A 24,684-nucleotide genomic window follows, 5' to 3' on the forward strand; every position below is an offset into this window, starting at 1 on the left:
CAAATGCTCATTTTTATCTTCATTTTGTCTGAAGATGATGCATAGTTTCCTTGCTACAATTTGCCATTGCGGATATCATCCTTCTTAGGATAACAATGGATTGTAATATGATTTTTTTTGCCACAAGAATAGCAAGCAATAGCAAAATTTTCAGAACCTCTATTTTTCCATCCACCTCTTTCTCTAGAGATCACTTTACCTCTAAAGTTTCCACGGCCTCCTAAAACCTACATCTCACCAAATTTTTGATTTAACCTGCTTTGCTGGTTATCACTAGCATGTCCCATACCATAGCCTCTTGAAGAGGATCTTCCATGTCCCCTTCTTGAACTTAAGTAAAATTCTTATACTTATTCACCATTTCTTTCAAATAAGTCACCTTGCATATTGATCTCTTTGATAATCATAAGAGAGACCAATTCATCAAAATCTAGAAATGGCTTTCGTACATATACAAAAGTGACAAATGATTTCTAAGCCTTCTCACTTTAAGGCTACCCAAAGTGGATGAAACCAAATCATCATCATTAGGCATTGCATCATGCAATGCTTTTCAGTTTCAGAACATACTCATTAACATATATTTTTCCTTTCTTTAAGGTATTCAACTCTTGCTTTAATTGAATCTTTTGTGCCTTTGTATTTACTGAAAACATATTCTCCAAAAGTATCCAAGAAATGTGTTAAGTTTCTGCATTCACGATATATCCCAGCATAGTATTATCAAGGACTGTAGATAGCCAATACATCACCTTTTTGTCTTGTGCATTCCATTATTTCCACGCCTTTAATTCATCTGTAGCACTCACCAGTGATACTCAGCTTTAGCTCATTTTCTTCACTTGAAATGAACTCAGAAAGGCCCTTTCCAATGAGAAAGTCATGACATGGAACTTCCATGAAGAGTAGTTGTTCTTGTCGAGCTTCTCAATGATGTGACTATTGTTATAACTAGGCGAGTTGTAGGTAGGTACAACAAACTAGATATAATAAGTGATAACTCAGTGGCCACATAAGAATCATAATGACCACCAACGTGCTCAGTGTAGATGTGCGAACCCATCTAGCTAGGCAATCCATCATCAATGTTTGCACATGTTGAGCTTGCCATCTCAACACACAAGTGATGATACAATGGATTTCTGCTACTATTGCTCTCTTAACCTACTACTCTCTCTCAACCTACTACTCTTTTTCTCAATCTCTCACAAGCTCAAATGAGATATTTCCTCCACTTTTCTCTTCTTTTAATGCTCTCTTTCTTCCCTTACTCCATATTTTCCTACTAAGGGATTCAAAATCTCTTTTCTTGTCTTTCCTTCCTTCCCTACTTCCTGGTTATTACAAAAAATTATATTTTCTTTGTTTTTTATATGTTCCAAACTTTGATGTATCCTACTAATGAAAACATTCTATCACTAATCTAATGAAGAATCGTAAATCTTCCAAAATCTAAACTATTCAACAAAGGAGATCGAACAACTTCCAACTCCCTCGCTTTCAACCTAAACAAAGTACCATTTCGGAGATGAACTCCTACTCTATTGCTCAATTTGGAGCACACAATCACTCAACTTGAATCCATTTGTCCTGTGACAATGGACCCAAAATATCATTGATATCACTAGAAACCATTGAAATCCTACAAACCGCTTTTATCATGTCAAGAATTTCAAGTGAATGGCAATGGCTACCTCTCATATAGTCATACATGCTCTCGCACAATGATGTAGTGAGCTTACCATTGAATCCTGTCATTGTAGCCCTCTTTTTTAATCCTTACAATGTAGCACAATGATGTAGTGAGCTTACCATTGAATCCTATCATTGTAGCCCTCTTCCTTGAATCCTATCATTGTAGCTCCAACCTCCATAGCCACGTGTGTGAGAATAGAGAAGGAAAGAAGAGAAGAAGAGCTTCTCCACAGTCCCTCACTTTCATACACTCACACTCACCCTCTTTCACACTCCCTCTCTCATGCACAAGAAGAAAGTGAGAGCAAGAATAAGAGGAGAGCTCGTTTACACACACAAAAAAAAAGAGCTTATCCATTCACATTTCGGCTTTTATACATGTCCTTTTACCCTTGGGCATCCAACCCATTTCCATGATTGGCCATCCGACCTTGGTCCTCTTTTCTACTCTTTTTCTATTCTAATGGCTTCTTTACATATGCCTTTTCATTTACAACTTGCATAGGAGGGAGCCTGTCGCTCTTTTACAAAGGGCTCAAATGCGCTATATCTCTTGTGTGCCCTATTCTTGATTTTAATTTTTGTTGCACACTGATTGGTTTTTTTTTTCCATCGAGCTATATTCTTATGCTCCTTCTTAATCCTCTTTGCATCTTGTCTCATTCCGAGGGTTAACAATATCTACAAACCCCTTTGCAGATTATGAAACCTAGTGTGTGAATGGTTCTTGATGCCATTGTGGTTACGAATCATTTGTATCCAATATTTAGAGGAAGTCAATGATATGATGGAAGCATTATACAGATACGATCACTGAATAATCTCAATAAATTGTGGATGTCAATTTCCTAAAGTATCAAGAAAATTTGATGGACACTAGGACTCTTGATGAGGCCGGTCCATGAAGATTCAATTGTAAGTGGTGTGGTAGTCAACACTTCCCTCAAAACTATCCCAATGTTAAATGTAGCATATGTTGCAAGTGTGGTCACTTAGCCAACAATTGCTAGAGCAAGATTAGTTTCCTTTAGTAAGGAAGTAGACAGCCATGATGGGACCGAAGAAGATTTCGTATAGAGGAAAGACTATTATGGAAGAACCACCTAGTGATAGTGGCATAAGTTTTATTGAAGCAATTCATGTTCATGCCACTAATGCTTCTAATTTATTAGCAATGATGAGAGGTCAGAATGTGAAAGAGGGAGATAAAGATAATGCAAAACTATTGATGCAAATCCTAAATAGGTTGATAATGGTAAGAAAATCCATAGCCTTCATGTATAAGGTGGTCCTTTTCAAGGCTACTAATGGCAAAGCAAACCTAAATAAGTGAAAGGTGAAAAGGATTGAAGCTTTCTTGGAAGAGCTATGGCGGAAGACCAAGAGTAAGAAAGAGAGAGAGACCAAATAGAAACTCCAATAGTCACAATGTGTGACCGGACCTTTCTTTATTCAAACTCTCACTAAAATAATAAAGAATAAAGTGACATTGATGGGCACCTTCCACCTACAGTGTGGACTAGTGGGTACTCTCATTGTAGTAATACACATGTGACTAGGTAGAGGCGCCTTTACCCCCAAAAACCTCCCAGTGAAAGGTGAATTTGCCCCAGTGAGGAGTGAAAAGAAAAAGAAAAGATAGTAAATGTACACATGTACAACATGACAAGAAAAAACATCATCTCATCCAATGCCCATCAATTTCCTAAGGAAGGCAAAGCACTCATTAGTGAGGCTTTTTGTGAGAAAATCTATAAGATTTTCATCAGTGGAGATCTTGACAAGGTCAACATACTTATCCTCCATGACCCCACATATGAAGTGATACCTCACCTCAATGTGTTTCGTCTTCACATGGAAGACCGGATTATCGGCTAGCTGAATAGCACTCATAGAATCCAAATGCAGTGTAGGTATAGAATCAATCCCAAGGTAATGAACCAAATGGCCCAACCATATGGCCTCCTTGTAAGCCTCAGTGGTTGCAACATACTCCGTCTTAGTGGTAGAGAGAGTTGTACACTTCTGAACCCTAGACAACCAAGAGACAGTACCTCCATCATAGGTGAATACATAGCTAGAAGTGGACTTCCTACTATCTGCATTTCCTGCATAATCGGAGTCTGTGTACCCCACAACTCTAGTATCTTGACTGCCATAGCAAATACACATATCTGCAAGGCCTTTCAGGTATCTCATGATACCCTTCATGGCATCCCAATGTTTCTTGCTAGGTGTAGCCATATAGCATGCCACAACACCAGTTGCAAAGGCCATATCTGTACGAGTGGCTATCATGGCATACATCAAACTCTTCACAGCTAATGCATAAGGGATCTTGGCCATCTCATCCCTCATCTCATCTGATTGTGGACAAAATCGGCCAGTGAGACCTTCACATAAGAAGGTAATGGACAGCCAATAGGCTTCACGTCCTGCATGCGGAAACACCTCTCTCTGTGAGAGATAGAGTAGTCCCTGATTCTTGTCGTGCTTAATGTGCATACCAAGAATGTGAGAGGCCTGTCCCAAATCCTTCATCTCAAAGCTCTTTTTGAATTGATATTTAAGAGCATCCAGCTCATCATGAGCTTTCCCTACTATGAGCATATCATCCACATAAATTACCAAAATAAGCAATAAGCCATCACGGGTTTTCTTCAAGTAAAGACACAGATCCATAGCACTCTTGTTGTATCCCTGTGAGTGCATAGATGCATCAAAATTATGATACCACTCCCTAGGTGTGTGCTTCAAGCCATAAAGTCTTTTCTTCAACTTGCACACTAGGTGCTCCCTACTAGGTTCTGCAAAGCTCTTAGGCTGCAGCGTGTAAATCTCATCATGCAAATCCCCATGCAAGAATGTAATCTTGGCATCCATCTGATACATGTCCAAGTCAAGCTACATGACTAAGACCAAAACCAAGGGTAGGGTGGTCATCTTGACCACATAAGAAAAGACTTCATCAAAGTCAACTCCATGCTCCTGCTTAAAATCCTTAGCAACAAGTCCTGCCTTATAAGCTGGCTTGGGGTGCCCACCTAGTGTACTTTTTAGCTTGTACACCCATTTGCATGCCAAATCCTTCTTGCTGTTAGGCAATGCAACCAAATCCCAAGTTATATTCTTATGCAGGGAGTCCATCTCAGACTGCATAGCCCTCTCCTAGGAGTGACAGTCACCCCTGTGCATAGCCTCATCAGAGATTCTCCTACATCTATAACCAAGACATAATGCATCGAGGACTCAAATCAATTACGTGGACATCTAGCTCTAGTAGATCATCTCTAGGCTTTACTGCATGTCTAGCATCCTATCCAACACCGTGGCCATGTGTACCAACTACTACTGCAGAGGCTGTCCAACTGGCTGTGCAGGAGCATGTGGCTCTTCTTGGAATATAACCGTGTGTATCTCTACCACCTTCTCAAGCTCTTGATGCATCTTGCCTTCATGGAAGACTACATCATGGATGCGGATGACTTTACGCACCTCCGGATCCCCGAGGCGGTAATCTATCTTGCCTACATCTCCATATCCAAGGAAAATGCATTTGACACTCTCAGGATTCAACTTACTCTACTTGTCCTTGGGCACATGATAGAATACCTCATATCCAAAGACACATAGATGCACATAAGACATGGAGGTTTCCCAGTCCACACTTCCTCTACAACTTGGAAATCCAAACCATTGGAAGGTGATCTATTGATGACATGCATAGTTGTATTGACTGTCTCGGTCCAAAAGCTCTGTGTGGTAGGCTTGCACGACTAAGCATACTCTGTACATGCTCTTGGATGGTTCTATTCATCCACTCAGCCAAACCATTCAGGGGTGGGGTATAGGGGGCAGTCAACTAGTACTTAATACCCCTCTTGTCACATAGTTGCTCAAAGACACATGACACATATTCTCCCCCATTGTCAGTCCTAAGGAATTTCAGCCTATGCCCAATTTATTTCTCAACCAATGAAAGCAATCTCTGAATCATAGCCAAGACATCTGACTTAAGCTTAATGGGGTAAGCCAAGACTTTACACGAAAAATTGTCAATGAATGTCACAAAATACTTTGCACCACCCATAGATTGAAAAGGCATGGGCCCACAGACATCCGAATGTATCAATTCCAGGGGCTCACTCATGCACATCCTACCAGATTTCTTATGCGTATTCTGATTCTATTTGCAATAAAGACAATGCTCATATGAATCAAAACATGCATAGTCAAGAGGCGATAAGTACTGCAAACCAAAAAACATTTTCATTCCCTTTAAGGAAATATGGCCCAAACAGGCATGCCAAAGAGATACATGTGGGATGAAACTAATTGTCAAAACATGGTCAACAGAGGACCCATCAACTACAAGAGGATAGAGGCTACCAGCCTTGGCACCTCTAGCAAGCACAAGTCTACCACGGGTGATCTTCTAGGCATAATCCCCAAATGAAACATGAAATATAGCATCATCAAGATCCCCTATAGACATAAAATTGCATGTAAGCGCAGGTACATGATGTACATCTTGTAACAGAAAAGTACTATCAATAGAGAACTGCAGCCCTACATCCCCAATGCCAACAATAGCAAGTGACATGTTATCACCCAAGCAAATTGAACCAAGGACAGTGCAGTAGGAATGGAACCACTCATAGCATGGTGTAACATGAAATGAAGCACCAAAATTCAAAAGCCAGCACTGCGCATACATAGACTGAACCTCGATCAACGGTGTAGTAGTATGACAAGAACTAGCTGCAAGTATGTACTCCCCATCAGAGTCCATTTATCTCATTGATTTTCACATTGGATTTCACAAGCATAATGTTACGATCAAAGGATTTTTCCTGTACTTTGTCTTTCTCATTCTCTTTGCACTTCTCATTGCACAACTCATGACACTATGGGTGTATGTGACCCTTCTTGCTGCAATGATGACATGTCACATTAGCATTTCTTCCACGAGACTTACTTCTCGACTTACCATGCAACTTAGACCTAAACTTCTGCAAGTCTCTGCCACATCCATACCCACGGTTATTATTTCCATTACCATCTCTACCTCTTACACTCAAAGAATGCAACACACAAGAGGCATCCAAGTTCTTATGGTTGATCTCTTCCTATAGAAGAGCACTCTCTACATCAAGTAAGTTCAAAGAAGTAGTAGGAGCACATAAGTCAGTGCGGAATACATCCCGTGACTCACTCAGAGTCCCAAGGAAAAACAATTGAGTAACCTCGTCATTAAAGGTAATGCACTACAAAGTCAAGTTCTTGAGAATAGCATGGAACTGGCTCAAATGAGTAAACATTGTCATATTCTCCTTCATGCGTAGGTCCATAAGCTTCTTCAACCAATACATCTGACTTGCTAGAATTTTCTTTCCATAGAGGTTCTTAATTTTATCCCAAAGCTGCCAAGCACTCTGTGCTTCCTCAACCACATTTTAATCCACATGTTTAGTGAGAGACAAGATGAGGGTGGACTTACATAACTCATCAAGTTCATCCCACTCATCATCAAACATAGTTTCAGACTCCTCGCAATGCATCCTTAGTAGCTTTATCTATTATTTTTGCACCAATACCTGCCAAACTTGGCTCTTCTAGTAGGCATAATTTATACCATCAAGCTTACTGATGTTGAAGATAGCACCATCAGTAGAAGAAGATGCCATACTCAAATACCAAATGGTGCAAATAGTTCAAAACTACTTGTTGAAGATAGCACTATCAGTAGAAGAAGATGCCATACCAAATGGTGCAGATAGTTCAAAACTACTTGTTGTTTTCTATAGTAAATAGTCAAAATACCTCCAAAACCAAGGCAAAATGGCCATGAATTGATAGCTAACGATGCTGCCCCCACCAGGTACCATCAAAAGTATATAAAATTAGGATGATTCAACATGAAAATTCCACATCAGTCCATGCATAACTGCTTGTTGTAATAAATTACAGCCAGGTACAATGAGAGCAAACTGTAGGAAAAATGAATGCACCTGACTGTCAAAGAATAACCAACATCAAGCAGGCATAAATTAGCATGTGATAGTCATATGGACATCGAGCAAACACCCAAGCATGTCAAATGAATCCGTCAATAAGCCGGCATACCCCTGTGTAATAGGGCAAAGTGTACACAACACTAGCAAGACCTAACACAAAGAGGTGTATGCGCAGGAGTGCAAAGCCCAAATTAGCCCAAGTACATTTGTGAGTGTTGAGATATCGAGCTCCACTCGTGATACGCCAGGGTGACCGTTGTATATTTATGTCACCGACTTGTCAGTTGCAGACGCGGTTGGTACACCGCCCATGAATAATAGCTACATGAGAGCTATCCTTATCTACTCTAGTTCGTGGCTCAGTTAGTATGCCACCTTAGTTAGTTGAGTTTGGTTTGAGACCCATATATAGGGTTCTTCTATTTCTTTGTACTTGAGTTCTTTTGGCTTACACAACTAAGAAGAGGAAAACTGTTTTCAGCCTCCACCCTTGTGTGTCTTCCCCCATTGTGCAAGCAAGAAAGCTTCAAGCGAGACTCCTTCCTTCTCTCCCACAATCTTGACATGGTATCAGAGCCTTGTTCGTGGTAAGGAGCTCAAGAAAGCAAGCCAAGCTCGCGGTGGTCTGGTAAGAGGAGCAGTGTTGCTTTCATTTCCTGTTTTGGGAGCAGATCTCTGCAGGTAGCACAGCCGGAAATTGCAGGAGTGCATTGTCTCAGGTTGAGACGCCCTTCGCGGTGAAGCAAGAGGGCAGTATATGCCATTTCGGGGCCTGTTTTGCAGACGGAAGTTTTCTGCACGCACTCAAGAAAAGGCTCAATTTTATGCTGTGCGACCACTGTTCTACAGGTCGGTGAAAAGTGACTGTACAAATTGCATCGTATGCTTGTGCGCAGAGACATTGGGAGTTTCAGAATCATCCTTGGTTCCTGTTTATGCAAAATCGTCACTAGGAAGTGACTGTGTGGTCAAATACCACTTTCGCCAGTTTTGCAGATTTGCCCTTGTGAGGGTGAAGCTGTGTTTTTTGCAGTGACAGAATTTCTTGCAGTATTCTGTAATGGCGTCTGATTCTCTTTCACAGATTGTCACTGAAAAGCTTGACAAGAACAACTTCCAGGCATGGAAGTTTAGAATGACGAATTTCCTTATGGGAAAAGGATATTGGGAATTTGTTGCAGGAAATGAAGAAGAACCAGTTCTTCCTGATGTTCCCAATCAACAACAAATGCAGGCATTTAAAACATGGCATGAGAGAGCCAGGAAAGTTATGTATTGGCTGTCTATCAGTATTTCAGACTCTATGATTGTGCATATTCAGGATGCAAGTACGCCAAAGGAGGCATGGGATACTTTGTCAAAAATGTATAGCACAAATACGCAAGCCAGGAAAATGCAGCTCAAGCAAGAGTTGCATAATGTGCAAAGAGAAAGTATGAGCATCAACGACTACCACATGAAGGTGAAGAAGATTGCAGATGCACTTGCTTCCATTGGGTCGCCAGTGGAAGATGATGATTTAGTTTCTGTGACCTTGAATGGTCTAGGAAAGGATTATGCACAGTTTCGGACATCCATTTCAGTTCGTGAAAGATTTCCTGATTTTGAGGAGTTGATTGCTCTTCTAATTTCTGAGGAGCAGAGAAATGGTGGTGCATCTTCTTCAGGAGGAACTTCAAAAGAAGCTGTCTTCTACTCAAATGTTGGAAGAGGTAGAGGCAGAGGTAGAGGAGGCCGATTTGGAGGCCGTGGCAGAAATCAGAATATGCAGCAAACTCAAGAAAACCAGTCCTATGGAGGAGGACGTGGTAACTCTAGAGGCAGGGGGAGCCAAAGAGGTCGTGGTGGATGGCAAAGAGGCCAAAATGCAAACAGTAATGTTGAATGCTACTACTGTGGTAAAATGGGTCATATGGCTAAAGACTGCTATAAAAAGCAGAATGACATCATGAATGGAAAACTGCAACAAGGGAATTATGCATCTTCTAGTAGACAGGGTGATGACAGAAATGAGCATTTGTTCATGGTGCAGCACATGAACAATTCTATGACAAGTGCAGAAGAAAGCAATGATGTATGGTATGTTGACTCAGGTGCATCAAACCACATGACAGGTCATGCAGAATGGATGGAGGATGCAAAGAAAATGGAAAAACCAGGATTTGTGGAGACTGGTGATGATACTGCACATCCTATTGTGCAGATTGGAAAAATTCCCTTGTCTATGCAGGGTGGGAAAAAGAAATACCTGTCCGATGTATTTCATGTCCCGAATATCACCAAGAATCTGGTTTCAGTTGGTCAAATGGTTGAACAGGGCTTGCAGGTCAGATTTAATCCTCATGGATGCTTTGTTGAGGATATGAAAAATAAAGGTCGCTTGATAGCAAAAGGAAAGAAGAAGGGCAGAATGTTTACATTGGATGCAGACATGTCTGAATTGAGTGCAGCAATGTTTGCACATGGGACCGGTGTAGTTGCAGATATTGATATCTGGCATAAACGCATTGGTCATGTTAATGTACAGCGACTTAAATCAATGCAGGCCCAAAATATTGTTGCAGGATTGCCCAAATTCAAGGTTGCAGAAATGCATAAGGTATGTGAAGCCTGTCAGTTTGGAAAACAGGCAAGGAAACCATTTCCTAGACATGTTCAAGAGAGTGAGAAGCCATTGGAATTAATCCACTCTGATGTGTGGACTACTAAAGCTGCATCTCTTGGAGGCTGTCATTATTTTGTCACTTTTATTGATGACTATAGCAGAAAAGTTTGGGTGTATTTTATGAAAAAGAAAAGTGAAGTTTTTGGGCATTTCAAAACTCTTAAAGCTATGGTTGAAAAAGAAACAGGCCTGCAGATAAAATGCCTAAGGTCAGATGGAGGGGGAGAGTACCTCTCAAATGAGTTTGCAAGGTTCCTGCAGGAGCATGGCATAAAGCAGCAATATTCATGCAGTTATACCCCACAACAAAATGGAATTGCAGAAAGAAAAAACAGACATATTGGAGAGGTGTCTCGTGCCATGCTCAATGAAAAAGACCTGCCAGATTTTTATTGGGCTGAAGCAGTTGCTACAGCAGTCTACATAATGAACAGGACTCCCACTGCAGCAATACATGGAATGACTCCAGAGGAGAGGTATACTGGTAGGAAACCAGATATTTCTCATTTGAAAATTTTTGGTTGCATTGCCTATGTACATGTGCCAGATGAGCTGAGATCCAAGTTGGATCCAAAAGCTGAGAAGTGCATCTTTATTGGTTACTCTCTGCAGCAAAAAGGGTATAGATTCTATAACCCTTCTACTCGTAAGTTTACAGTGAGCAGAGATGTTGTTTTTGATGAGATGAGTAGCTGGTATAAACCAGTAAATGTGATTGATGATGTAGATGCACAAAATGGTAATGCTGCACAGAATTCACAGCAGCAGTCACAAAATATTAGTGGACCTGGAGCGTCCTCTAGCAGTGGTTCACATTCTTCGCCATGGACAGGCAGATTGAGATCAGGAGAATCTTCTCAAAGTAATGCAGATAGTGGTATGCAGGTATCACGAAAAGGAAAAGAGAAGGTTGATCAGCCCATGTTTGATGTGAATGCAGGTCACTCTTATGTGGATGGTGAATCCAGTGGCTCAGAACAGAGCATTGATGATGAGTTGGGTATTCCTTCTATTGTTACACCTGGAGTAAGGAAGACCAGGGATGTTTTGAGAGCACCTGGGAGTGAACCCACTTTGCGCAGGTCTACCAGAGTTAGGTATCCTGTGGATAGGCTGAAATATGATGGATTTACAGCCATTCACTATGCATATATGGTCAAGGTGATACAGGAACCAGAACCCACTTCTTTTGAGGAAGCCATGGGAAAAGAAAAATGGGAGAAAGCCATGGATGAAGAAATGGATGCCTTGGAAGCAAATGCTACATGGGAGTTAGTACCTTTGCCTAAAGGTAAGAATGCAATTGGCTGTAAGTGGGTTTATAAGGTGAAGCACAATGCTGATGGTTCTGTGAACAGATACAAGGCAAGATTAGTAGTCAAGGGGTATGCACAAACATATGGCATTGACTATGAAGAAACATTCAGTCCGGTTGCAAGGATGGCAACCGTAAGAGCAGTCATTGCTATGGCTGCATCAAAGGGATGGTCTTTACATCAGATGGATGTAAAGAATGCTTTCTTGCATGGTGATTTGCAAGAAGAGGTCTATATGGAGCAGCCACCAGGTTATGTGCATGCTGTTCATCCTGAGTTTGTTTGCAGGTTGAAGAAAGCTTTGTATGGCTTGAAGCAAGCACCTAGAGCATGGTCTGACAAGATAGGACAGTATCTTGTCACTATTGGATTTCAGATTTCCAAGGCAGATTTCTCACTTTATGTGAGAAAAACAGAGAAAGGTATTATGCTGCTTGTCATTTATGTTGATGATTTGATTATGACAGGTGACAGTGATGAAGATATCCTTCATGTGAAAATGCTATTGAAGCAGAAGTTTGAGATGAAGGATTTGGGAGAGCTGCGTTATTTCTTGGGCATTGAGGTGATTAGATCACCAAGTGGGATACAGCTCTTGCAGAGGCAGTATGGATTGGACATGCTGTCCAAATATGGGATGACAGGCTGTAAGCCTATTTCAGTTCCTTTGGAGCAGAATGTGAAGCTGAGCACAGATGCAGGTGAGCTTCTAGAAGACCCTACTATGTACAGACGCATAGTAGGAAGCTTGATTTATATGACTATTACCAGGCCAGATTTGAGCTATGCTGTTGGATTGGTAAGTCAGTTTATGCAGGCTCCAAGGAAACCGCATTTGGATGCGGCTAGACGCATACTTAGGTATGTGAAGTCCACATTGCAGTATGGACTATTTTATAAGACTGGGGTTCAGATACAGTTGCATGGATACACTGATGCTGATTGGGCTGGTAGTATTTCTGATAGACGATCTACCAGTGGATATGTATTCTCTTTTGGGAGTGCTGCAGTCACTTGGAGCAGCAAGAAACAGCCTACAGTTGCCTTGTCGAGCACAGAGGCTGAGTACAGGGGTGCAGCAATGGCTGCATGTGAGGTAGCTTGGTTGCATAAGCTACTTTATGATATGCATCAGCCTTCAGATGGGCCAGTTGTCATTTATTGTGACAACATGAGTAGTATACACTTGGCAAATAACCCAGTCTATCATGCTAGAACAAAGCACATTGAGGTGCATTATCACTATGTGCGAGAGAGGGTTTTACTAGGTCTTATTGATCTAGTTTATGTCAGCACAGAGGATCAGGTAGCTGACATATTCACGAAGGCATTGGGCGCAGAGAAGTTGCGCAAGTTCAGAGACCTGCTTGGTGTGCAGGAATTGGGATTGAGCTCGAGGGGGAGTGTTGAGATATCGAGCTCCACTCGTGATACGCCAGGGTGACCGTTGTATATTTATGTCACCGACTTGTCAGTTGCAGACGCGGTTGGTACACCGCCCATGAATAATAGCTACATGAGAGCTATCCTTATCTACTCTAGTTCGTGGCTCAGTTAGTATGCCACCTTAGTTAGTTGAGTTTGGTTTGAGACCCATATATAGGGTTCTTCTATTTCTTTGTACTTGAGTTCTTTTGGCTTACACAACTAAGAAGAGGAAAACTGTTTTCAGCCTCCACCCTTGTGTGTCTTCCCCCATTGTGCAAGCAAGAAAGCTTCAAGCGAGACTCCTTCCTTCTCTCCCACAATCTTGACAGTGAGGACCACCGGATATCAACCATGCAACATCCAAGTGAAGATCGCAGTCTCAAGTATCCGAATGCTCAAGTAGTATAAACCACCTCTTCAATGTTTGTCAAGCATATCAAGATGCTCGCACTAGCACAAAAGCCATAAATATCAAGCAAAGAAGCTCAACAAGGGCATATGATAGCACCAATGCCAGAAGATCCAAGATCAAGCATCAATAAGACCTCATGAGTATATAGGCCATGTAGCATCCATACATAGCATTCGTAGACATCAAGTACATCCAAACTGTAACTTTGGCAAGCTGAGAAATAGCCAAAGTAAGCTCCGAGAAATCAAATGTCAAGCCATCCAACTCCAAACAATGTAACGGGCATGTAGTAGTGTCATAGGCCAAGCATGTCAAGAGAGGTCAGACATAAGAAAAGTACATACCATAATTACATTAGGGATGAAGATCCAAATTCTATGTGAAGAAAGATCAATCTCAACCAATGATTTGAGAGCAAATCCAAGCTCTCCCCAAGAGTCACTACATCAATCTATACATCCAAGACATAGACCCGAATGCAATAGGTATATCCAAACATAAGGAAAAGAGCTTCAGCCTTGAATATTCTAGTAGTAAATAAACGTCCAAATTTGAGAAAACAGTGGCTCAATCCAAGCTCAAACCATAGACATACTTTCCCATATGTATAGGCATCAACCGGACATAATTAGGCATCAAATGACTATGTAGCATGAGCATAAAGTGTAATGATACGGGGTTACCCTATTTTGGGCTACCTGTGGAATGTGTAAGATAGTCAATGACTAAGCAAATTCAGCCCCAAAACCATCTCATATTATAAACATACATTCCCCTAGCATTTGGGACCAACCAAGCAACCAATGTCAATGCGAACCAAACATAAACATAAAGTGTTGATGTAACACTGTTTGTGGCTACATGTGGACTGTAAATAACAATCGTGGACTAAGGTAAATCAATCAACAAGTCAATTCCAATGATAACCACCAATGTCGAGTATCAAGGGAGTGTTCCCAATTGTCAAATGAAGTGTTTTCAAGCTGCTAATGAGTGCCAAGGGAGGGCTTAAGTAAAAAAAGAAGTTTTTCTAGGTCTTCAAGCTAGCCCAAACTGATCTAGGGCCTATGGAAGGATTGGGCAAGGTCAAGGCAAGGTTGGGGGAGTATTGAAGGACCCCCAAGAGCTCCCTCTTGAAGGGCAAAGTCACCGGTAAAGAGTAGGCACCACAAGAAGAAAGAGAACATGGCTGCCCTACTACACAACACCTATGGACTAAAGTAAAACAATAAAAGAGAGCTCCAATACCTCTGAAGGACTGCTCTGAGGGTGCCCAAATGGGCTGGGTAGGTGCTTGGGAAGTCGAGGAGTGACGGGAGCTCGCGAGAGTCCACTATGGCTGCCGCGAAGGAGACCTGATGAGTGTAGGTAATCAATAGGAAGTTGAAGATGCCATGAACCAAGCTCTAGTGGTCATGAATACATGCTCTAATACTAGTTGAAATGTGAGAAGGATCGAAGATTGCTTAGAAGATCTATGGTGGAAGAGCAAGAGCAAGAAAGAGAGAGACCAAATGGAAACTCTAATAGTCGCAATGTGTGACCGGGCCTTCCTTTATTCAAACTATCACTAAAAGAATAAAGAATAAAGTGATGATGATGGGCACCCGCCACCTGTAGTGTGCACTGGCGAGTACTTTTAGTGTAGTAATACATATGTGGCTAGGCAGAGGCACCTTTACCCCCAACAATAAGGAGCCAACGAAGAAGAAAGTAAAGGCCAAGAAAGAGACACCTAAGCCTATGAAGTAACCAAGAGAGTAGATGGTTGGTGAGAGACGAGAGCTATAGCTAACTTTCAAGAATTTAATCTAATATGTTCTCTTTGTGAGGTCAAGCCTAACATTAACTTAGTGCAACTAATTAAACTATCTTTGGGAATGCATAAGGAGTTCAAGAAGATATTTTGCATTGGATATATTATCAAATCTTTGGGTATTGCTGATGTTGAGAATGACTGGTTTGAGAATGCTAAAAAACATTGCCCAAGGAAACCAGCATATATTGATGTAGGATCTTGTGTCATCATTATGAGTTTAAAATTAAAAGAGATACTAGGATTGGAGATTTAAAAATATACCTCCACAGATCTGAGGATATATCATGGTAGTTTGAGACCATTGGAAGGTTGTATTACTAAAGTCCATGTAACTATTGTTAGCATCAAATGTATCCTAGACTTCTGGGGCCTTAGGTTAACATGGCAAACAAGCTACCAAGTGGTATTAGGAAGGCCATGTATCTTGCAATCCAACTCTCAAGTCGAGATAGTGGCTAGTCATTTGATCTTTGGTAGAGGTGCTAGATGAGTTATAATAGATACTTATATAGAATCACCTCAAAGAGAGGGAACACCTAGATCCTCAACAAGATTGGATGCACTAGAGGGCCCTTGTGGTAGTGAAACTTCATTGAGTGATGAATTAGGAGAGGAATCTACCATAGAATATGTCTATCAAGTAAATCTTAATGAGCCTATAGAAGCTCATGATAGAATTCAATATGTGGATGTGATAGAGATAGAAATTGGTTTGTTGAATAATTCATGTCCAATCAAATTCGGGCTCATGCCTAGCATGGATGTGATAGAGATAGAAATTGGTTCGTTGAATAATTCATGTCCAATCAAATCCGGGCTCATGCCTAGCATGGAAGAAAGAAAGGACTATATGTTCTTAATCTAGAGTTTTTGCAATATATTTGCCTAGAGTAAGGATGAATTTAGATGTATTCCCCCCCATTTAGCCATGTATACTATTCCCCTAAAAGATGAAAGTTGACTTCTCTGACAAAAAGTGAGACATATGTCTTTTGAGTTAAGGGATGGGCTATTCAAAGATTTACAAAAACTACATAAGGTTGGTACTATATTTCCTATATAATGCATGGACTGGTATTTGCTAGTGGTTATTAGAAAGAAGAATTATAATCAAATTTGACATTGGGTTGATTTTAGAGAGCTCAACAAACAAATAGTAAAGGATTATTATTCATTTTCTTTCATTGATAAATTCTTAGATCAGCTAAGGAGGTAGGGATATATACTCCTTTATGATTTGTTCTATCAACTAGAATCAGATGGCTATCGTAGAGGAAGAGAACTAAAAAAACAACATTTGTAACCATGTTTGGAACCTTTGCGTATCATGTCATGGCCTTCAGACTATGTAATGTAGTAGATTATTGGCCATGCACGAATGATAAAACCTTCAATGACATTTTACTAGAAGGCCTAAAAGTTTTCATTAATGATCTTGGGTAGCTACCACTAGAGATAGGTAGTTAATAACTTTGAGAAAATATATTCAGCATTTAAGGTATATTTGCCATTGCTCTAAATCTAAGGAAATGTGTCTTTGGAGTGCCCCATGGATTATTCTTGGTTTATGTAGTTAGTTCCACCAAAATTGAGACTGATCTAGAAAAGATTAAAGTCATTATTGCTATGAGTCCATGGCAAAACCCTAAGAAAGAAAATAGTTTCCTATTATTAGTTGGATATTATCAATGATTCATTAATGCACTAGTTGAAAGGACATTGCCATGGAAAAATTTATTATCCTTCAGATATTTGTTTTTTTGGAGTGGTATGTGCAAAATATGCTTTGAGAATGTGAAGCAGGAATTGGTTAAGGAACCAATCGTGAAAGCACCTAAAAGAGGTGAGAGGCTCTATGTATTTTCTCTATAGCTATGATGTATATATCCATTACTACTTAACTCAGATATGGGATGAGAAATGGTATCACCCCATTGCATTTTCCAATCACAAATTGGGTGTATTCAAAATTAATTATATGTGTATGGAAAATTTGTGCCTCAAGATGATATTTTCTACAAAATGTGGCCACAATTTTGTGCTTCTTTTATAAGTTGAGCATCCTGTAGCTCCTTCTACATCCTTGATTCCTCCCTTTCCCAGCTCCTTTGTTCTTTCTCTTCCTGTTTCACCCATTGCTGATCTTTATACTTATATGTTGCAACAAGCCTCTTGCATAAATTCTCAAAATTATTTCAAAACTCATAAGTGACATAATTTATATATCCAAGATCAAACATTTGTACACTTGAATACATCACTTGCTATATCTTTTATACATAAGTTGGTTCCCAACTGCATCATCTATGTACCTAAGTTCAAGCAACTAGAAAATATACTCCAAGTCTTGCTATATATCTTTCCCAAAAATTATATGTGCAATTTTGTCCATACATGTATCCATACCAGCATCCATACCTAACACTTCACCTCCACCTTCATGTCAAGTTCACCAAAAATTTTGGGGCACTGCATGCTCGATGGCTCAAAGACATGGGATCTTATGAAGTATTCATGGCAAGTAGGGAGGTAGTTTCTATTAAAAATAAGATAGAAAAGCTAGAAAAAACCCTCAAATTCCATGTCAAATCCTACAAGAAGTAAGTCAATACACATCAAACATACTCTAGACAACTAGCGTGTTACTCAACTCCTCTCTTGGCATGCCGCATTTAGGAGAACACTAACTCTTGGTCACTCACATAACTCAAGTCCCATAGAACTTGATAGTGGAATACCATCTCTAATATAATTCCTATTTTCTACCACATAGAACTCAACATAAAGTTCAAGATCTTGTTGCACAACTCCTTTGAATGTAACTTAGGCTTACATGAAATGAGGCTAGAATTCTCACAAATATAAAATGAATCATCTATTGATGTCAACAATGATATTGCTCAAGTGGTTTGGTGCAAAAAGGATAGCTATAGAAAGCACATGCATTAGATGCATATGCAAAGAAACGACACAGAAAAGGATAAGAAGAAGCTTCATAATTGCTTAATGATGAACAAGTGGGCATTAACTAAGGTTTCAATTTATGGTGAAGAGGTTTGGAAATAGGATATTAATGGAATTTCCTCCCTTTCACTGAAATATCAGTCCAAATGTTTACTAAGTAATCAAAGTGTTTCATTCAGCATAAATACTATGATTATATAGCATTTAGCAATGTAGGGTTAAGACATTCCGGCCAAAACACTTTAAAAAATAAACTTGTAAAAATAACTAAGTTACTAATTAGCTAAGGTTTTAGGAGAATAAGCCCACCTAATTTCCATTTATGTGTAATTAGTGAGAAAATATATTATTCATTTAAGAGGTTGGCCATTAAACACCTAAGGATGTTAACTCATGTCACGGTCACCTTTTGCCATTATTCTTTCTTTTTGAAATGTTAAATATTATGCTATCAAATTTTCCCACAAAAATCACATTTGTTTTTTAATTTAAAATCATTTAAATCATCATTGTTGTGCTATATGAGCTCAATGTAGTAGGACATTAGACACACATTTATTCTTTCAAAAGCGTTGATGCATTAGAATCAAATGGCTCTCTCACATTGTGTCTTGCCCACAAGCGCAAGCATTCATTTGTAGTAGCGAGTTGCATAGCCTTCCTTCAATCCCATGAAGGAGGCACTTTCCACACTCCATGACCCAAGAGAGATGATGAGTGGATATTCACTCTCCGTGGAGACAAAAAATGGGCCCAACATTGGCTCTAGGGCTCTAGCTAGAACCTCCTTAAATCACCTAGACAACCCCATGGCCTGAGGGTGGCCAGGAGCGTCTAGACACTATGATCTAATTCATCCAAAGAACACATTTTTAGATGCCATCTCTAGATTGTAGTCCAATGTGATGCCCTTCTTGACTCCTACCCAAAAATATTGGAGTCTAGTACCTCGTAGCACAAAGAAAAGGAGTATCCCCCCAGCTAATTGCTATGGCTCGACTCTCCTAAACCCTAGGGATTATCCCGAGGATGCACTTTGGAAAACCCTAAAATCTTTATTATTTGAGCATGTGGTCAAATCTTGTCATCTTACTTAAAGGTGGAATCTACCCTAAATGCTATATAAGCTACCTTTCCAAATCCCACTTTCAAATATGGATCAAGATTTAGCCACATGGTCACATATTTATCACTTATTTGGAATTGGGACTTGGAAATTTTCAAAATTATCTAATATGGTGTTGGTAGGTTAAACGGGTTTTTTATGTGTTTTTCTTATGTGAAATGCAATGAGTACACAATATAACATAAAGAATGGGGATAAGGTGAGGCCAACCCTCTTACCCTAGCCCCATTGTACATTCATGGACATATTCATGATTTTTAGTAAATTTTCACGCGTAACATCTATTTTTTCTTTTTTTCTTTTTTAATGATTTATCTTATTATTTATTATTTATTTTATTTATTTTCAAACATGTAGAGTTTGTATGAATCAAGAACTAATATTATATTCCATGCAATCCCATACCAACACTATAAGAACCATAAAGACTCATAAAACCCTCAATTCTTTCAAAATCCCGCATAAACACTCATAAAACCCTCAATTCATTCAAAATCCCACATTGTGGGTTTGTTGATATTCATTTTAATTATATGAACAACAAGAATAAACTGATAATTCTAACTTTTTAAGGAATGAAAATAATCTTCAATCATGTTAAATCATTGTCCAATATGCACAAAAGATTCTTCATAAAACATCAAAATCGAGCACTTACATGATGTCGTAGATTTCGTGTAAGGGCTGCTGAACACGGAGTTCAAGTTGCAACAAGTAAAGAGACTAACAAGAAGAAATCAAATTTTTGATGCCAAAGTTCACTATATTCCTTGTCAAGTGAGTTACATGAAGATCATTTTCAGAAAAAAAATCTGAAGTATCTCATAAACTGTTTTGCGTTCAGGTGTATGATAACAGTTACATTGAACAGAATAATGGCCATTAACTAAGAATCCAGTCAAGCATGTCCCTTAGTGCAGAGAACCAGCTATTGTTCAACACTTTTGATTTCTGATGCTCTCAGAGGTTTCTATCAAATACAAAAAAAAATCAGTAATTTATGGGATCACAAAGCAGTACAGTCCCGTTCTTAAACAGGTATCAGGAGGTTGGAAGAATCAATCAAGTGCTGTCAGCAGCATCAAGTGAGTACAGTTGCTTTCCCTCAGCAAGATCCCACAGCATTGCTACACCATCCTTGCCACCACTAGCATAGAGTGAACCATCAGGAGAGACAGTAACACTGTTGACATAACCAGTATAACCAGTCTGTCCCATGAGATTTGGGCACAGCTTGCATTGGTGTGTAGAAGAATTCTTATACTGATCTTATCGTTGCAATTGTCATGCTTTTAGACAAAAATCATCTGAAAACCACTGAAGCTTAACCATTCTCCTTGATCATGCCTGTGAAGGTATAAAGTTGTTCCTCTTATCGATAGGACTAGCAGCTATTGCAGACGAAGATTTCATTCTTCTTATCGATAAGGAACTGGATTTAATAGAAGTAAAGCGGAAGCATTTCAATCTTTGTGTCTCTACAATCCTTGTGTTCGTGCGTCCTCCAGCTCTTAGCTTAATGGAAAAAAAGAGTTTCTTTGTCCTGCTAGAGACGTCTCTCTTTCGATCCCGTTTTCCCCGTCCTGGATGTTTTACTTGCAATCACCAAGCGTGTTCCAGAGCTTAATGGTGCGATCACAAGAGGCAAACACAATCTGGCGGTTGTCAACAGAGAAGGCAACTGAAATGACATCCATGCTGTGGCCAACAAAGCGGCAGGTGGTGGAGCCAGCATTGAGGTCCCAGAGGCGGAGTTCGTCGTCCCAGGATCCTTAGAGCGCAAACTGGCCGTCAGAGATTATCATACCAAGGGCTCTGCTTCTATTTCTCATAAAGTTCATGTAATGTAGTCCTTTTCAGAGTTTTTGTCTCTTTCTCAAGAATATTAAGCTCCTGTTTCAGTTCAGTGACTGGCCGTCAGAGGAGATGACACCATCTTGGACGAATCTTCCTTCCCCAAAGAATGCACTATCACAACTGGTAGGCGGCCGCGAGCTACAGAGTAGCTTGAAAGGGAGACACTATGATGGACGCTCACCTGGTGGTTGACGATTGATTGAAGCATAAGTTCTTGAGAGGTGGAAACAACATGAGCCACCTCTGATCTCTTTTAGCAACCGTAACAACCGTTCAACATGTAGCCAAGAAGCCAGAAAAATCTGCGATCTGTCCTCCTCTTGGTGAATAGTTGTCATGGAACCTTTGGAGCCTTCGTGCTTCTTCCATATTTTCCGTCATGTGTAGTTGCTGTTTCCGTAGAGCTATCGTCTTCATATAGCTAACATCCAAAAATGGTTGAAGGTCGCCCCGGGCTCTGTCCTGTTCTTTTTTTAACAAAGCAGTGCAGAGCCTAAACTGCATCTGGTTTCCGCTGAAAAGAATTGACTAGCTCCATAATTAGCTTCCTTCCCATGATTTAGCCTGCTTTTTTCCCACCAAAAGCAGTTTAAACCCAAATATAGGTTTTCCCTCTTCCTTCTTGAATAATCCTTTTACACCTTTAGCTTTGACTCTAATCTCCAATTCTGCCCATGTAAAGCATAACCCAGCAATAAGTGCATTCCAAGAGTCTACATCTCGACAAGGGAATCCGTTCAGCACTCCTTGAGCTTTTCCCATTACACATGATATTCCTGAATTTACACCTTTGTCTTCATAGCTTAAATGTCAGCTTCTATAAAGCTTCCTTTGATTCCACGGTATCCTGCACTTTTCTTCGAGTTCATCATTAAAATTATCAACTGGATAATGTCCTTTGGCATCACTTTTTCATATTTTTCTAATACACGCACATCATGCATCCAAACAAAATCATACGCATGCACTAAGGGAATATATACATTGGATGCGGATTATCAAAATGCATCACACAAACAATGAATCACACGCAGAAATTAACACAAATGCACAACAAAAGAAATGGAGGTGTATACGACTCGGATGCGCAGCAATACGACATCCACCCCCTCTAAACCTGCGCATCCTCCGGATGTGCCAACTATCCAGGATCATTCAAATCCACAAACAAGTCAAGTCCATCATCTATTTCTAGTAGACCTGTTTATCCATCAACTTCATCATCTATGTTCTCTATTTCTTCTGCTTGTCTTTCTTCTACCTGTTCTTCTTCTGTCAATGCTTCAAATGCATATTCTTCATCTTCTCTTCTCTTGAAAATCTTGACTCGTTTTCCAGCAATAGGCACCCTCAGTACTGTTCCATCTAATTCAGCCAGCTCATAGGTACCATTGTCAAAAACCTGCCTTACTTCATACGGTCCAAACCATCTTTGAACCATTTTTCTCATGCTACTATGTTGATTTTCTAGACTACTGTTGTAGACCAGAACCCAATCTCCTTCTTTTATGGCTCTAGGTCTCAAGCGATGCCTTAAATCAAACCTGTCCTTGCTTCTGAGACGGGCTGCCTTCAAACGATCAACTGCTAGCTGCACATCTTCTGTCCTTCTCTCTAGTTGACGAATCTGAAGGGCTAGAAGCTCTTCCCTTGATAAATTCTCATGCCACGGAAGAACACTCCAAGTGAGAGCACAAATTTCAGTAGGCATGACAGGTTTTTACCCATACATCAACTCCGTAGGCATGTATCCAGTAGTCACACTATGTGTAGAGCGATCAGCCCACAATGCAAAAGGTAGTAATCTCGGCCAATCTCCAATCCGACCTCTACAAGCTTTTGCCAATGCTTTAACTATTGGCGGATGTCCTCTTTCACTTTTGCCATTTCCCTCTGGATTATAGGCATTAGTAAGAGCCAATTTAATCCCAAGCCGTGAGAAGAATTCTCTAGCTTCATCTGCATCTAGCTCTCCACGATCAGCTGTAATCTTGCGTATACATCCATACCTGCAAAATATTTCTTCCAACAAGAATTTACATACTGTAGCGGTGGTCTTCGTCCGCAACGGTCTGCCTTCAATATAGTTTGTAAGATCCTCCCTAGCCAAGACAAGATATCTCATCTGCCAAAGTCCCACTGGCAAAGTAACCAAGTCTACCACCCACTTATAATGCATACATAGTGGATAAGTCGGATGCAACTCATCACGATGTCGCACTAAAGAGTAAAGTTGGCAGTCCTTGCAAGTCTCCACAAAATGAGAAACATCTTTATACATCCCTTTCCACCAGTATCTTTCTTTGATTTTCTCATAAGTAGCCCACACACCTCTATGTCTAGCCCATGAGCTCTCATGAAACTCTCGCATAATCTGTATTTGCATCACTACATCACAAACTACTCTTAAGGGCAAGCCTCCTCTCTTCTTTGGATGCTTCCAAAGAAAACCATCTTTCAAGAAATACCCATAAGCCTTCCTTCTGATTTTCTTGAATTCATCATCTGTCCAATCAGCTCTTCGAGTCAATGAACTTAGATACTGTCCAATTTGCAGCCACTCATCAACATAAAGTTCTTCAATAAAGGCTTCAACAGTAGATACATGACAATCATGAACAAGGACAGAAGCAGCAAACTCTGTCTCATCGTCTTCTGCAAGCATTGACTCCTCATCCTCATATCTCGCTCTAGATAGCATGTCAGCAACTGGATTATCTTTCCCTGCTATGTGTCGAAATTCTAGATTCAATGATTTGATATAGGCAATCCACCGAAGCATCGCTAAATCTGGAGTCGAGCAACTAGTAATCATGCCAAGCAAAGGCAAACAATCTGTTTCCACAACAACTGAAGCTCCAATAAAATACCCTTTGTCACACTTCAGTGCAGTGACTACTCCCCACAACTCTCTTTTGATCTGCGGATATCTCCTTTGTCGCTCATTAAGAACTTTAGCTCCAAAGAAGATAGCATACCTATTTCCATCAGCATCATCCTGTCCCACAGCCCAACCTATGCCAATAGGGCTAGTATCAACTGTCAACATGATCGGCCGTCCACATTGATAATCCGCCTTGCGTAGAGTAGGAGCTGATTGCAATAGCTTCTTGAGCTTACGCATGGCTTTTGAATGCTTCTCATCCCAATGAAATTTTTTCCCCTTTCGAAGCAGTTGATAGAGAACATCTGCTATATGAGCAAAATGAGGAATCCAAATCATGTAAAATACACAAGCTCCCACAAATCTCCGCACCTCTGAAGTAGTCGAGCAATACTCTGCAATCCTGTTTATGGCATCCACCTTTGCAGGAAAAGGTTTTCTGCCATAATATCCAACCATATGCCCAACTATGATGACTTCATTAACACCAAAGACAGATTT

The 24,684-nt window shown here is 40.2% G+C and overlaps 1 pseudogene; it reads right to left on the reverse strand.

The window, feature by feature from the left end:
- Window positions 1–20,504: 20,504 nt before the first annotated feature.
- Window positions 20,505–21,247, reverse strand: LOC148012742 (small ribosomal subunit protein RACK1 pseudogene; annotated as a pseudogene).
- Between the last annotated feature and the right edge of the window lie 3,437 nt (window positions 21,248–24,684).

Source organism: Lygodium microphyllum, chromosome 27 (assembly GCF_053477565.2).
Source record: "Lygodium microphyllum isolate KBCC chromosome 27, Lygodium_microphyllum_v1.1.10, whole genome shotgun sequence".
Lineage (NCBI taxonomy): Eukaryota > Viridiplantae > Streptophyta > Polypodiopsida > Schizaeales > Lygodiaceae > Lygodium > Lygodium microphyllum.